The sequence below is a fragment of the Salvia splendens genome, chromosome 17 (assembly GCF_004379255.2).
Source record: "Salvia splendens isolate huo1 chromosome 17, SspV2, whole genome shotgun sequence".
Taxonomy (NCBI): Eukaryota; Viridiplantae; Streptophyta; class Magnoliopsida; order Lamiales; family Lamiaceae; genus Salvia; species Salvia splendens.
In genome coordinates this window covers 19,382,520-19,398,427 of record NC_056048.1, presented here as the reverse complement: position 1 = coordinate 19,398,427, position 15,908 = coordinate 19,382,520, and the positions used below count along the sequence as shown (strand labels likewise).

The 15,908-nt window shown below is 38.9% G+C and overlaps 1 long non-coding RNA gene and 1 pseudogene across 1 annotated transcript; one reads left to right on the top strand and one right to left on the bottom strand.

Annotated features, from left to right (window-relative positions):
- Window positions 1–1,834: 1,834 nt before the first annotated feature.
- Window positions 1,835–9,956, bottom strand: LOC121774427 (annotated as a pseudogene).
- Window positions 9,957–13,218: 3,262 nt separating this feature from the next.
- Window positions 13,219–14,059, top strand: LOC121774615. Its single transcript, XR_006044953.1, has 2 exons — window positions 13,219–13,776; window positions 13,878–14,059. It is a non-coding gene; the product is annotated as an uncharacterized LOC121774615 (long non-coding RNA).
- Window positions 14,060–15,908: the final 1,849 nt, after the last annotated feature.

Below are 15,908 nucleotides of genomic sequence, written 5' to 3'. Positions count from 1 at the left end.
TCGGGAAGATGGCATCGGTAGACCCAGACTTACGCCGTTGCAGAAGTGCACGGTTGCACTCCGGCAGTTGGCCTACGGCACCACGGCGGACATGTTCGACGAGTACTTTCACGTCGGGGAGACAACTGGCCGCGAGTGCCTGAAGAGATTTTGTAGGGGAGTTGTGGAGGCTTACAACGACACATATTTGCGAAAGCCGACTGCTGTGGATTGTCAGGGCCTGATGAAGATGCACGAGACGGTGCACGGCTTTCTTGGGATGTTAGGGAGCATCGACTGCATGCACTGGGAGTGGAAGAATTGTCCGACAGCGTGGAGAGGCCAATTTACTAGTGGATACAAGGGCAGCCACCCGACGATGATCCTCGAAGCCGTCGCTGACCATCGGCTCTGGATCTGGCATGCTTACTTCGGTGTAGCGGGGGTCGAACAACGACATCGACGTCCTCAACTCATCCACACTCTTCACCGAGCACTGCAATGGCAACGGCCCGGCCATAGAGTTCATTGCCAACAAGCACCAATATCAAATGGTGTACTACTTGGGCGATGGCATATACCCAATGTAGCCTGTTTTTCTGAAGACGATCAACTGCCCAATGGGTGAGAAGAGAGTTTTATTTCCGGAAAAGCAGGAGGCGGCTCGGAAGGATGTTGAGCGGGCATTTGGTGTGCTCCAATCACGGTGGGCAATAGTGAAAGGGCCGGCGCGTCTCTGGTTCAAGGAAGCCATCGCCGATGTCATGTATGCGTGCATAATCTTGCACAACATGATAGTCGAACACGAAGGTGGAAGTGTCACCGATTGGGCCGATGATGAAGGTGGATCTAGCTCCAGCACGTCGATCGCGCCCCACGCTCGAGGATTACCAACGGGCTTCAATGAGATTCTATCTAGACAGGCCTCAATGCGCAACCAACAAGACCATGCTCAGCTCATGAACGACATGATTGAAGAAGTTTGAGACCATAACCACCGTCGTTGAGAATGCGTATTTTTTTAATTCGTATTGTAATGTATTAATTTTTAAATGAAATGAATGTTTTTTCCAATTTTTGTAGTTATTTAAATATTCAAATAAAGAAAATGCTTAGGCGGCCTTTAGGGTGGCTTATTGGGCGCCCCAGTGCAGGTGGAAGGGTAGGAGGATAAAATGATGATGTGGCGGTGCATAGGGCGCCCTATAGGGCGTCCTATAGGGCGTCCCATTGCTAATGCCCTTAGGACGCGCAGCAGATCAAGTCTCGTCATATACATTGTTCTATTGTGAATTTGTAAATGAAATTAAATTTGATTTCGCAAGTTTAATTGTACGTACGCCCTTCATCCCAACTTAATTGGAGTGTCTTACTGGGCACGGAATTAATAAATAATAGTATTAAATAAAATAAATGAAGATAAAATAATATAGAAGAAAATATATAGTATAAGAGATAAGAGAGAATAAAATTGGACAGAAAATTAAGTATGAATGATTAGTTGTTTTATTTTTACCTTAAAAGGAAATAACTCAATTAAATTGGAAAATAACTCAATTAAATTGGGACGGATGAAATAATATTTAATCTTATTTCATTTATTGAATGATTTAAAAACTTTCTAACTTGAATAAAATATGAAAATAAAAACAAAAGAAATCCCATCCTTAATTGAGAAACAAGATGTGAATGCTTTCTTGGTACGGTTATGATTTATGAAGTGCAACAACTCAACTCAACTCGAGCACGGCTCAGTCAGTTAGACACTTCTTCTTTGTTCAATATGTTAAATGCTCGAGTCTTCACGGGAGTAGATGAAGACTATTACATCTTCTTATATAAAAGAAAAAAACACTCAACGATGACCCATAATTTTGAAAGCCTTCTTCACCCAACCTTGATCATCAATAAACGAAATGTTGGTCAATCGTTTCGCCTCCCTCGCTTGAAGCTTTGGCGCCCACTTGACTCTCCCGGATGTATTCGCACCCGGGCCTCTACAGTCGTACTCAACCATCATCAACGTCGATCCGCATTTTTCGCTCATACGTAATCTTTTCAAATTAGATTAATAGTATATGTATGAATGTGAAGGAGAAGATGTGTTACGTACTCATAGCCGGTGGTGCGGGACTAAGCATCTCAACCTAGAGGCTCTATGATGTCTGCCATGGCTGTGTTGTAAAATAGAACCCTAGCGTAATCCCTCCACGGCCTTCCTAGAAAGAATTTCCCATTTCCAACTATGTTGCAGTTTTTGAAGACGAAGCCGCTTGTATCTTGAGGATGGTTTTTTCCCTGAGATGTGATGTAGGCGGTTTTTCCGTTCAGAGCTGCAGCAACCGCTGAAATGGTGCAGCTCTTAATGAAAAAATAAAGACCAAGTTATAAGTTATAATCCATCAAAGAAGAAGAAGACGAAGATGAAGATTATTTATAAGGACCTCGTAAATGGATTGAGCGCTGCCAAAGATGAAGTCTACCGCGCCTTGGATGGTGCAGCTTCTGTACAAATGGCGGCCGTAAGCGTCCCACAAGGTGTCTTGCACCCCAAAGAATCTACACCGGTAGAAGGCTGATTTATCGCCTTGGACCAGTGCTGCGACCGCGGGCTCTACTGGATTTCGAGTTCTTTTTGGAGGATAGTTGTATGAGTTCTACACCAGACAATGTAGTTGAGTCAGTATTCCTTTTTTTGGCAAAAAAACATTTTTTTCTTCCATCTTACTTTATTCTCACTCAACACAATTTTTAAAATTTCACGATTAAAAGAAATGTCTCTACTATAGGTGGAGTATTACGTATAGCGAATGTAATGCCCCGGGCAAGTATGTTGTCAGCTTGAGAAATGAACGGAGCCGTTTCTGTTAGAAAATACAATGTGGAAAATAAAAGATTATTGCGGAAAGTAAAAGACGGGGAGAACTTTAAAGATTACATTGTGAATGACTTGAATTTTTTTATCTCAATGGTTACACAACCTTTTATAGGCTCTAATTCTAACTATACATGGAAAATATATTCTAATTATACTAATATCCTTTGTATTTGATTTTCCATAATCTTTAATTGCTTTCCTTCTTTATTCTTGCCATAACTTCATCCCTTGCCTTCTTGTTCTCCAATTAATTGATTTCCTTATTCCAACACTCCCCCTCAAGTTAAGTATCGAGTTTTTAGACACTTAACTTGCATGATCTTTAGTTTGATAAATAGTTTATACTCGCATTTAAGAGTTCTTCAATTTACATTGACAGTTTATGCTCGTATCATTGAGCTTCTTCAATTCATCAATGATAGTTTATACTTATACCATGGAGTTATTTTTTCTTCATTGAAAGTTTAGACTCGTTTCAAGGAGCTTCTTCATTTTTCTTCATTGAAAGTTTAGGCTCTTATCAAGGAGCTTCTTTATTTTTCTTCATTGAAAGTTTATGCTCTTATCAATGAGCTCTTTATTCATCATTGAAAGTTTAGACTCATTTCATGGAGTTCTTCAATTTTTGTTGACGGTTTTAACTCGTGTCAAGGAGCTTCAATTTCTGGTTGACAGTTTTAACTCGTGTCAAGGAGTCATCTTAGATAGTTTTAGCTCGTATCCAGGAGCCATCTTAGATAGTTTTTTCTGACTGACGGTTTTTACTCGTGTCGAGGAGCTCATTCTGACTGACAGTTTTTACTTGTGTCGAGGAGCTCATTCAGACAGTTTTGACTCTTGTCGAGGAGCTAATTCAGACAGTTTTGACTCATGTCGAGGAGCCAATTCAGACCATTCTAGGTCCATTCTTCGGCTAGAGTCAGCCTTCTTCTCCGAGCGTGGTTGCTAGGGGTTGGCCACTGGCCTTTCATCTTCTCACCATTTTCTGATTTCACATCAACCTCTTATTTACATGCCACTTCAGACTGAAGTTGTTTCCTTCTTCTCTTTAATTTCCTACATTTGTTAGAGGCCAGTTCTGGAGCCAATTGATGATCTTTAATATCCAGATTTTTAGAGGCTTCAACTCCATCCATTTCATCTCCTTTGTGAACATTATAACCCTCATTACTTTCATCGTTACTGGCCTTCTCTTGTCGCCGTCATTTGTTTGATAACTGGATTCCTCTGTCTGGCTATTTTGAATATCCACCCCATATGATTCTGAATCACTTTGATGACCGAACTGCTGATTTTGATGAATGTAATAACCAATGAGGTATACACTCCGAGGTCCAATAACAGAAAACACAACATCATCTGCCTCCTCAAACTCCAAATCTAAATGGCATGACTCTGTCTGGTTGGGAAACTGGACTCTTCTTACCCACATTACATTGCACTATACTTTTCTTGGTAGCATCACTGATCCCCAAAGTTGCCTGGGAATCCGCAGCCTTCCTATGGCCTTCTCACAAGAATGAATAACAGGCTTTCCGGGCTTAACCTCAACACCCCAGAATTGAGCAAATTATTGTTCCCATGCTTTTCTTCTATCGACGACCTGCAGTCTTCTTCTTGGTTGGAATCATCCGGCTATGGCAGTTCTCTCCCCCTCGGCTGGATGATTCCTCACTCTTTCTCGAGGATTAGCGTTGGATTTTTCGTGGTTGTTCCTTCAACATCATCTTTTGGCAATGGGTTCGCAACGTCCTCTCGACGACATCCCATTCCCACCAACTCTTCACAGCGGCTGTGTGGCGGCAACATTAGCTCTCTTCCCCTCCCTGCGCAGACGTTGGCTGCTCCGCCTCCGTCCTCGACAATTATCTCCTTGATTTCAGAGATTGAATCGTTTAGCAGTGGCTGATATCTCCCCCTCGGCCAAACGCTTCATCCATTATAGCATGAGTTCGCAGCCTCTTACGGCTGCCACCTCTTCGGCTGCCACCTCTTCGGCAGTAGCTTCTCCTCTTTCGTTCTACTTCTGCACGTTTCTCCATCGTCGACCTCTTGCGTTTGCTGTTGCCTGCTGAAGCGGCTTCGGTTGGCCCTTCTCTAGATGGCATGAAAGGGTTATGTGGCATTGTCGTTTAATGGCTGATTAATGGTTATGTTTGAAAGGGTTTTGGATGGTTTTCGGAAAGGGATGATGATGAAGGCTTGTTTAGGGTTTTTTTTTTTTTTTTTTTTTTTTTTAAATTAACTTCATATATTTATATCATATATATGAAGGAGGAAATTACAAATCAACTCCTATAACAAGGAGGAAAGACAAATTACGCCACCTAGGGTTCGAACTCGAGACCTCCAGGATGGACGCGGTATCCAGCACCCTTTACCGCTAGGCCAAGGGGCTTATAACAAGGAGGAAAGACAAATTACGCCACCTAGGGTTCTCTGGATTTATTTTATTTTTTATTTTTATTATATAGAGACAGTGATCGATCCCTATGATCGAACCTGCTCTGATACCATGTAAGAAAATACAATGCGGAAAATAAAAGATTATTGCAGAAAGTAAAAGACGAGGAGAACTTTAAAGATTACATTGTGAATGACTTGAATTTTTTTATCTCAATGGTTACGCAACCTTTTATAGGCTCTAATTCTAACTGTACATGGAAAATATATTCTAATTATACTAATATCCTTTGTATTTGATTTTCCACAATCTTTAATTGCTTTCCTACTTTATTCTTGCCATAACTTCATCCCTTGTCTTCTTGTTCTCCAATTAATTGATTTCCTTATTCCAACAGTTTCATTGATGGGGCCATGGCCATTCCACACAATGAAGGTTTTCTTTCTTCCTGCTCCTTTGAGGAAGATGAATGGTTTGTCGTACGGAATCACAACTTGCTCCCTGGGACATAAACAACCAATTGTCAGAATAAATCAAATTTTACTGAACAAACAAACGCATGAAGATTGATTGTGTTACCTGATAAACGGTAAATTGGATCGGTAAAGAAGGGTTCCTCTTATTCATTCATATGTTCATTATACATTAGCACTCATATATAGGATTAGAGAAAACTATACAAGGAAGAAGACAATTAATTACATTGATTTGGTATCTTCTATGTTTAGTAGAGAATGATCCCCTATATCTTCGGTAATTAGGAGGATATCCTCCGTGATCTTCGTGATCTTCTCCAACACTCTCCCTCAAGTTAAGTAATGGGATTCCCGATACTTAACTTGCATAATACTTCTCGAAAGGACTTCGAGTTCACTCCCTTTGTCAATATGTCCGCCAGCTGATCTTCGTATTTGACATAAGGCATCTCGACGATCTTAGCTTCAATGTTGTATTTTATTAAGTGCCTATCAACTTCCACATGTTTTGTACGGTCATGTTGGACTGGATTTTCCGAAATACTTATCGCCGCCTTATTATCACAGAACAGTTTGCACGTTTGGGATGAAAAAAGTTCCAACTCCTTCATAAGTTTCCATAGCCACAGTAGCTCGATCAGTCCACTCTCAATACCCCTAAATTCTGCTTCTGCGCTAGATAGTGCCACCACCTTCTGTTTCTTACTCCTCCACGTCACAAGGTTACCTCCTACAAAAGTAAAGTACCCTGCTGTAGACTTCCTATCGTTTGGGTTTCCGGCCCAATCAGCATCAGTGAACCCATGTATCTGGAGGTGCCCATGCTTCTCAAAAAGGATCCCGTGTTCGGCTATCCCCTTCAAGTACCGAATAATCCGCAAAACTGCCTCCTAGTGATCCTCTTGGGGTGCGTGCATGAATTGGCTAACAACACCCACATCATAAGCAATATCTGGTCTTGTATGTGACAGATAGATCAACTTACAGACCAATCGTTGGTATCTTCCTCTGTCAGTCTGCTTTTCCTTTTCCTTTATCTGTAGTCCGTGGTTTCAAACCATTGGAGTATCTGCGGGTTTACAATCTATCATCCCAACTTCAGCAAGTAAATCCAACACATATTTCTTCTAATTTATAAAGATTCCCTTCCTCGATCGCAGTACTTCTATCCCCAAAAAATACTTCAACGGCCCCAAATCTTTCATATCGAATTCGCTGAATAGATTTTTCCTCAATTCCGCCATTTTTGCTAGATTTCCTTGCACAAAATTTGCCACTCCGTATCTGCTTTTCTTCCCAATCTTTTCCGGGGAATATCTTTTTGGTGGAATTCCTCTTGTGCTACGGGGAGGAAGAACATATCTCCTAGTGTCACTATCAACTGTGTTGTCTTCTTCCGATGTTTCTGCATTTGCCGGGTCAGTATCAACCGTATGGATGTTCGGTTCAGTAATTACCTCGGATATCGGTGGAGAAGGATCGGGGGATCGTGGTTGAGAAGACTCGCTTGACGAGACATGATCGGCGGTAGTGACAACTGGTTCTGTTAGGTCCTCAATCGAAGAATTTGGAAGTGGCACAACCCAACTTAGATAGTCCACAGAACTATCGAACTCATTCTCCCCCTGACTACTAAGGTGGGTGTGGTAGAAAAGTTCGGTCTCTAAGAAATTACAATTCATGGTAGTGGTGATCTTTTTGGTGCTGGGGTCAAAGCATCGATAACCCTTTTGGTTTACCTCGTACCCAATGAAGACACATTTGGTAGCACATGGGGATAATTTGGTTCTCTCGCGTTTGGCAATATGAACATAGACCGTGCAGCCGAAGATCTTGGGTTGAAGGTTCAAGTGTTGGGGAATTTTAGACAGAGAGGATAGGATATCAAGTGGGGTCTTTTTGTTTAGGATTTTCGTGGGTAGGCGATTCATGAGGTAGACGGATGTAGCTATGGCTTCTGGCCAAAAATATTGAGGGACTTTGGATTCAATCATTAGGGCTCGAGCTATTTCCAGAATTGTTCTATTTTTCCGTTTGGCTACCCCATTTTGTTCAGGTGTATAAGCACAAGAAGTTTGATGGACCATTCCCTTTTCTTGGAAAAATTTCGTCATAGGACCATTAATAAATTCCCTCCCATTATCGGATCGAAGAGTTTTGATTGAAGTATGAAATTGGGTTTCAACCATTTTAAAAAACAAGACAAACTTATCCATAACTTCAGACTTATGTTTCATGAAATAGATCCAAGTCATCCTAGTGCAATCATCAACAAATATAACGAAGTATCGAAAACATTCCCCCCAGTAAACGGTGTAGGACCCCACACAACAGAATGTACCAAAGAAAAAATAGATTGCACACGAGTGTTTGAGGGTTTAAACGACTGTCTGTGGCTTTTAGCCAAAGCACAAGTTTCACAAAAAAAATCAGTAGGAACAAGCAAGTTTGGAAAAAGTAGTTTAAAGTACCCAGGGGAAGGATGTCCTAGTCTTCGGTGCCACAGGCAAACCTCTTGTTTCGTGGACCCGTGAGCCAACATCGCACTACCAGTTTGAGCTATCTCGTCCACGTAGTAGAGTCCACAATTCTCAGTGCCACGCCCAAGTATCCTCTTCGTCCGAATATCCCGTAAAATGCAGAAATTTGGGTGCATCAGGAGAGTACAATTCAATTCTCTTGTAACATGACTGATAGACATCAATCGTTGAGACAAAGTTGGAACATATAAACAGTTCTTGAGACGCAATGTAGGAGATATTTCTGCAGTGCCAGATCCTTCAACAGTGATCAATTCCCCACTAGCTGTCTTAATATAAGTCTTGGTAATCTTACCCATATTAATAAAGTCATTCCTATCTGGGGTCATAGTATATGTGGCCCCACAATAAAAAATCCAACCCTTCGTCATATTAGCCCTTTTATTTACATGAAATGCATCAGAAATCTTTTCTAAGGGAGCAAAAGGGTTTTTTGACAAAAACTCACCTATATGAGGGCTAATATCAGAATTTCCATAAAAAGGGGTCAAAATCTAATTTCAAGTAGTCTGAGGGTCTTCCCTTCAAAGCATGGGCTCGATTTCTTAATTTGGCATAATTTTAGGGGGGCTGGCATAATTTAGGAGAAATCCTTTGGGGGGGGGGGGGGCTGGCATAATTTAGGAGAAATCATTGGGTTTGGTTTAAAACCAAACCCGTTACCTCCCGAAGTCGGCAGATGCGCATGTCCACTCCGGCGAGGCGGTGGAGGATCGGCTCGAACGCCTTGTATCGGAGGATCTCCGGCTCCACTAGCTCGATCAGCTTGCCGTTGATTTTGATCAGACCGCGGCCGCGCTTGCAGTGGGTGGCCGCTACTGCCGTCTTCTTCCCGCCGAAGCAATGCACGGACTCGGTTGCGGTTGGAGTAGCCATGATTCTCTCTCTCTGTCCCCTTCTGTTGCTTTGTTCGGCTGCCGCTTCTTCCCTTCCGGCGAAATTGCCGGCTCCCCGGATGTCGGAAGCGTCAGTTGGTGATGCAGATTTGGTGCCGGAATTGGATACTACTTCGGCATAAGACGGCGGTTGGTGACGCGTGACAGCCGTGGTAAGTCCCTTCCCGGCGGTTGGTTCTTGCCCAGCAGCGGTGGTATGTTGTTCTTTGTATTGAGCAATTAGCTTTGATATGTATTCAAGGAGTGTTTCAAAATCGAGAATCTGGGGTATTTGGATTGTGTTCATAATTTTTGTATCTGTGAAATTTTCTGCTGAAGGTGTCAAGCTAGTGACCGATCCACCGGATCGACACTGCTCTGATACCATGATAAACGGTAAATTGGATCGGTAAAGAAGAGTTCCTCTTATTCATTCATATGTTCATTATACATTAGCACTCATATATAGGATTAGGGAAAACTATACAAGGAAGAAGACAATTAATTACATTGATTTGGTATCTTCTATGTTTAGCAGAGAATGATCCCCCATATCTTCGGTAATTAGGAGGATATCCTCCGTGATCTTCGTGACCTATAAACGCCTTTTTTGATATCGATTGTAGTCCACTTCCGGTTCTTGGAAGGAACGGAATTAACGGCGGCTTGGATGCTTCTGAAACCGTGTTTTCCCGACGGATCAACCACGACGTGAGAAGGCGTTCGATGTTTTCCAGCAGCAGTGATGGATGAGAAGAGAGCAAAGATTGATAATATGCAAATGCACCATTTATAAGATAGCATTTCTTTTGTTGGTGTTTAAGACAGGATTTCACTTGAGGAAATGTTGGAAAATTTTTTGTACTATTGAGAAGAGATATTTAGTGTAGTGCATAGATATAATTGGAAGTTTATATAATGGTGGAGAAGGAATGGGAAGAGAATTTTGCTGCAATCATATATGAGGATATATGAGTTAATACAATTTTATACATTTACAGAAATGGCATGATTTCATTATAAATGATTATAGAGATTAATTTGCTTCTAATTCAATTCACAGAAAGCCAGAGCATATCGAATCTATATACATCTGGAATATGAAACGTATATATCCAGGGTTCCTGAATTTCATAATGTCCATTTGTAAATGAATCCTAGAGGCTAGAAATTCAATAATAAACATATAAATAAAGTTTAATTTTATGTATATCCATAAAGTATTCCAAAGTCATTCTGGAATTTGGCAATCCAAATCATTTCTTAATAACATAGTTATCCGAAATGTAATGTAAATTGTAAAGTATCATTACAAAATATCGTTTCTTACTAACTAGCCCATGATTGACTTGGTAAGATCCACTATCACTAATCCTATATTTTTGTTATTTCTACATTAGTTTTAAGATAATTTTAACTAAAATTATTATAAATTCATAATCATTCATTCCATTATAAGCGATTCATATTCCTGTATGACACATTCAACCAAAAATTATTTATATCACTTTTTAGAAAAAGAGATATTAATACATTTTTCTCTCTCTTACTTTATTCTCCTATTACTTTATTTTCTTTTTAATTCTTTACTTTATGCTCCCTCCACTCAACGGTTCAAATATAATTTCTTAAATTTTATGTCTAAAACTAGCGCGTCATCTATGGCAAGACGCGTGAAGTACTACTACTTTTATTTTTCAAAATTCCACCTGAATTTTCTAGAAAATTGATAGTACAATAAAATAGTACTAATATAAACATACAATTATTTAATAAATAATAATGTATCATCCAACGAATTTATGAACTATGATAAAAAAATATAAGATATTATAAATAGTTAATCCTGCGAAAAAAAACATAAAAAAATGTTTTGTATAGCACAACCCACTTACTAAGTAGGCCTAGGCTAGATTGTGTCCAAACTGTTGGAAAGAAACCCAATCCAATTCGCTTAAGTAGGGGCCATAGGCCGAGCCGAGCTTCAAGCTTCCCGGCTCGAGACAGGTCTGGGGTGGACTAGCTCATCCGACCCAATCAATCGCGGATCCAGAAACTAAATATCGTGGGGTCGAACTAAATAATAACAATACTATTTAAAATAATTATTTAAATTATTATTTTATAAATATATTTTTTAATTTATATAATTATTCTGAGTATGCAAACAACATGTATATAATTTTTTTAGGATATTGGCACCTAATATTATAAAATTTTTCAAAAATTTGTTTTTCCCAAGAAATTTGAACTTGACATATTATAATATCACGAACTTAAATAGTTGTTGAATTTTTCTCACCGGCAACAAAATCTAATTACTCCAACATTAAAATGAGATGGATAACCAATCTGGCTTCTAGGGATTTTTTAATCACACCACTATCATTTTTAAGTGGTAACCATATCTTATGTGATGTAATAACAAATGAAATGTAGCCGGATTTTGTTGTTGGTGGAAAAAATTCAACAACTATTTATATTTGTGATATTATATGTCAAGTTTAATATTTGTAAAAAAACAAATTTTTGAGAAGTTTCATAATATTAGGTACCAATATCCCAGTTTTTTTTAACATCCTAAGTTGTCACGACCGCACTTTCTAAGGATAGAAAACCCGGTTGATCGCGACTAGGGGAGGATGAAAGAAGCGGGGAAAGAACTTTGGGACAACTGAACATAAACTTTGAATAACTGAAAATAACTCAAAATGTATCAAAGTGCAAACATGTTACAATAAACTAGGAATATCATTAATTCGGACTAACAAAATTGAATATGAACTAGACATTTGCGGAAGCGTTCAAGAGCGAATGACACCGTGTATGGAGACACGATGCATCCGAGTACTACTCTATCGATAGATCTTTGTTGTCTGTGCTCAACACCGCCCATCGTCATCACTGCTCAACCTGCACATTTTTGAAACATATGCAGGGCTGAGTACTTGGTGTACTCAGTGGACACGTGCCGAAATATATTTTAGTGAAAAGAAACTGGTTTTGTCAAGCCATTACTAAGTGAGCTCGGGGTTTTATCTTAAAGGCCCGAGGACACTAAAAGCATTTTTATGTAAAAATATGTGACTACAGTCTATTTTTTCCTAGAACAAATACCATATCTGAAACTGTGTGAATTGGGAATGTATTGGCTCATCCCACTTACAGACCCGAATTCGCTTAAACTGAACTGGTCTAGTAGGGACGTCACCCTTGCTAGACAAACAGATAGGCAAAGTTCAAAACAAAACTTGACATGACAAAACATACTGACAACTTAAATTAGCTGAAAGCGTTCATATTGGGAACGTAAATAACTGAAAGCATTCATACTGCAAAATATAATGGGAACATAAAAACTCAAAGCATCTATCATATAAAGCCCACGTAATATCATTTCACAATAGCACTTTTCATAAAAACTATACTGTAAATACAAAGCCCACAATTATAGTGTAGGTTAGAAAAGCCCACATAATCATATAGGATAGAAAGCCCACCTCGTTCGTTTAATTTCTCTAACTTGAATTTCTCGCTCTGATCTTAACTCGCGGAGATAGTCCTTTGTGAAAAACATAAACATAACAACATACTAATTAGACTCGAGACAATATCTCATTAGAATGCATGCCTCCTATTAAATTCCTTTTATTTATTTTTTGTTCACCTCTATGGAAAATTCTGGAACTTGCATATTAATTAAATCGGGAAATTTAATTAATAGCACTTCTAATTAGACTTAATTATTTCCGTGACTTGAGAACGTCGTCTTAAACTCCTTTTCAAATTTTGGAGGTCGCCCAAGGCGTCGCTGGCGACGCCGGCCGGCCATTCGTGCACCCTCCATCTGTCCGCAACACCTTCAACACTAATTTCAGCCCAACAATTTAAATCCTGGCAGCCCACATATTTTAATTAAACTAGAGCCCAAGTATTTAATTTCCTTTAGCCCAAAATTAATTAAAAGTCCAAGGCTTAATTATTTTCCCACCTTATATCTCCAATTTAATTTCTGAGGCCCAACAAAAAGATCCAACTACTACTCCCTTCCACCATCTCGGTTACTCTCTCTTTCTCTCAAAACCTCCGTCGTCCTCCTTTCAATTTTTCTCAAGATACCCCAAATCGGCAACCCAAACTCCGTCGCCTTCCTCCTCACGACTCCACTCCGCCGATATCACGCCGTCGCTGTTGTCCCAGCTCACCGGGTCAGCCCTCACCAGCCACCGCCGCTGCTGTCTCCTTTGCGGAAATTGCTACTACAGCGAGAGGGGGTGGTCGTCGTTCACAATCCACCACTGTGGAATCACCGCAGCCGAACAGCACAGCCGAGTCAGGCACCTCGCTGTCGCTTCTCTGCGGCCTTATCTCGCCGTCGCCGCTGCTGCCATTCCACCAATAACTCCTCACTTGCTTTTCCTTAACTGAATTTGGATTTATCTTGCAGGCATAGAAGTGTTGTTAGCTAAAGAAGTGACAATCGGTTGGAGTCTTTGGGGATGTGGCATGGCTGGCAGTCCTTTAGGGAGTCAAACAAGCTGTCCCCTAACAGCTGATTCATTTTGGCAGGGAAGTTGGAGGATGCAGGTGCTAAAAAGAGAGGTGGCTGACTTGTCATGTTTTGGTAAGGTCTTAGCTTATTTTTTTGAAGGCATGGTCGTCTCATTAGTGTTAATGGAATGGCTGCAGGTCTTGGTATTAAATGACTCTGTATTCTCATTGCAGGTGCTTTAGGGAAAGAGTCGAGCTAGCTGGATTCAACATGGGCCGAAAAAAAAATATTTTAGCTTGCTAAGAAGAGGCCCAAAATCTATGTACACCCTTTTTTCATGATAGTTTCTTGACCCAATATTTATTTTGGACTTGAGTTCTTTTATATTAAACGAAAATTGAGAATCTTCTTGATCGATCGTAAACGTCCAAATGCTCCTTTGACAAGAGCTAAAAAGATGTCAAAAAGTCGGGGTGTTACATAAGTTTTACAAATGTAAAAATAATTTGAATATGAATATTAATGTTGAAAATTTAAATTATAAAATCAAAATTAGAAGAAATTAAGAAGTATTTATTTTATATTTATTGAAGTATGTGTTTATGTTAAATAAATTGATTTATTGATATATAAAAAGATATATTTAACCTTAAATTAAATGAAATTATTAGATGAGACATATTTTCTAAAGAACTAATAAATAAAGAAAGAAAAATTCAAAGCATATTTTACAATCATACACACATAATTCAAGATATTTAATCTAGTAGTAGGAGTATTAATTTTAATCAAATACTGCACATAATTCTATATGCTAGTATTCAATTATAGCTTGCTAGGTAAATATAGGGAATATAAATCAATAATGACCAGAAAAGACTTTTTGTATTCACCATCTTCAACCTCTCTCCACATTACCGTTTCACTTTCTCAAACCTCTCAATCTCTTCATTCTCGACAACCGCCTCACTTCTTTTCTCTATGCTAGTCACCTCATAATCTCTCTCACACTGCATTGGGGCGGAATGCGAACACTGTGGGGTCTGAGGCGGATGAAAGGAGCTTTCCAGCGGAACTCCGAGGCCAATGGTGGGGTCGCCCGACCCCGCCCAACCCCACTTGGATCTGCCGCTGGACCCAATTGACTATTCTAGAGTTTGAAAAATCAAATTATTAGCTAATAAAATTTGAAATAATGTTTCTAAAATATTAAAAGTTCACATGTTTTTTTTACCGAGAATTAAATTGTCAAGACCAAAATTTATCTCTACTTTGTATATTAATTCAAAAATTTATTCTTTACATAACTTAAAACCCTTTTCTTTATATTTTAAGTTTCGTATACTTTTTAGAAGTATTAGTTTAACACATGTGCGATACACAAATCTTACATGTTGTAAACGACCATTATTCAAATTATTATCAATCTATGAACATTTCATAGAGGTGAATCCAAACATAGAATTATATTAAAGAATATTTTTCAATAATAAACACTTTTAAATTCTTTAAAGAACATTAAATCTTGCAAGACCACGAGAGAAGTGGACATGTTAGGAATCTTAATATTCCTACTCATACAACAACATGCACATATTGGCTTCTGACTTTAGATGGGTCTTCTAATTGTTCTTCAGATTGTGTTAATATAGTTTTTGTATATTAAAAGTTTTAGGGTTTAGGGTTGCAAAATTTTGAAATATTGGTGGTTTTCCATGCATATGTTTTTATTATGGTGCATTTTTTCAAAATGAAGTACGTTTTCAGTGTGCGATTCAGGGAGGCCACTTTCATTTCCCCCGCAATATAGGTTATTTTTTCTAGCCTTATTGCAGTCTGATCGACGACTGAAAATGAAGAGAAAACTCAAAAGGAGGATACAATATTCATTCAAGTTTGATACAAATTGTACTCTAACTTGCTTTAATTACCTTTAATTTGATAATATATGGTATGTGAAAAATAATTTAAATCAAACAACTTGTGAAATTTAATATTTGATATATTTTATGAGAGGTAAATTTGTTTACAAATTTGTGAAAGAAATGACACAAATTTTACCTTCTTCCTATTTTTGAAAAAAAAAACAGATGGACACTTACATATTTGCCGCCACCAAATTATGAAATTATATAAATCAGATTAGTTCCTAATTGGCATATACTACTTTCGTCCCATAATAGGAGTCACATTTGATGTGGGTACAAGTTTTAAGAAATGTAATAAAAGTGGGTTGAATAAGCTGTGTCCCACTTATATATAAA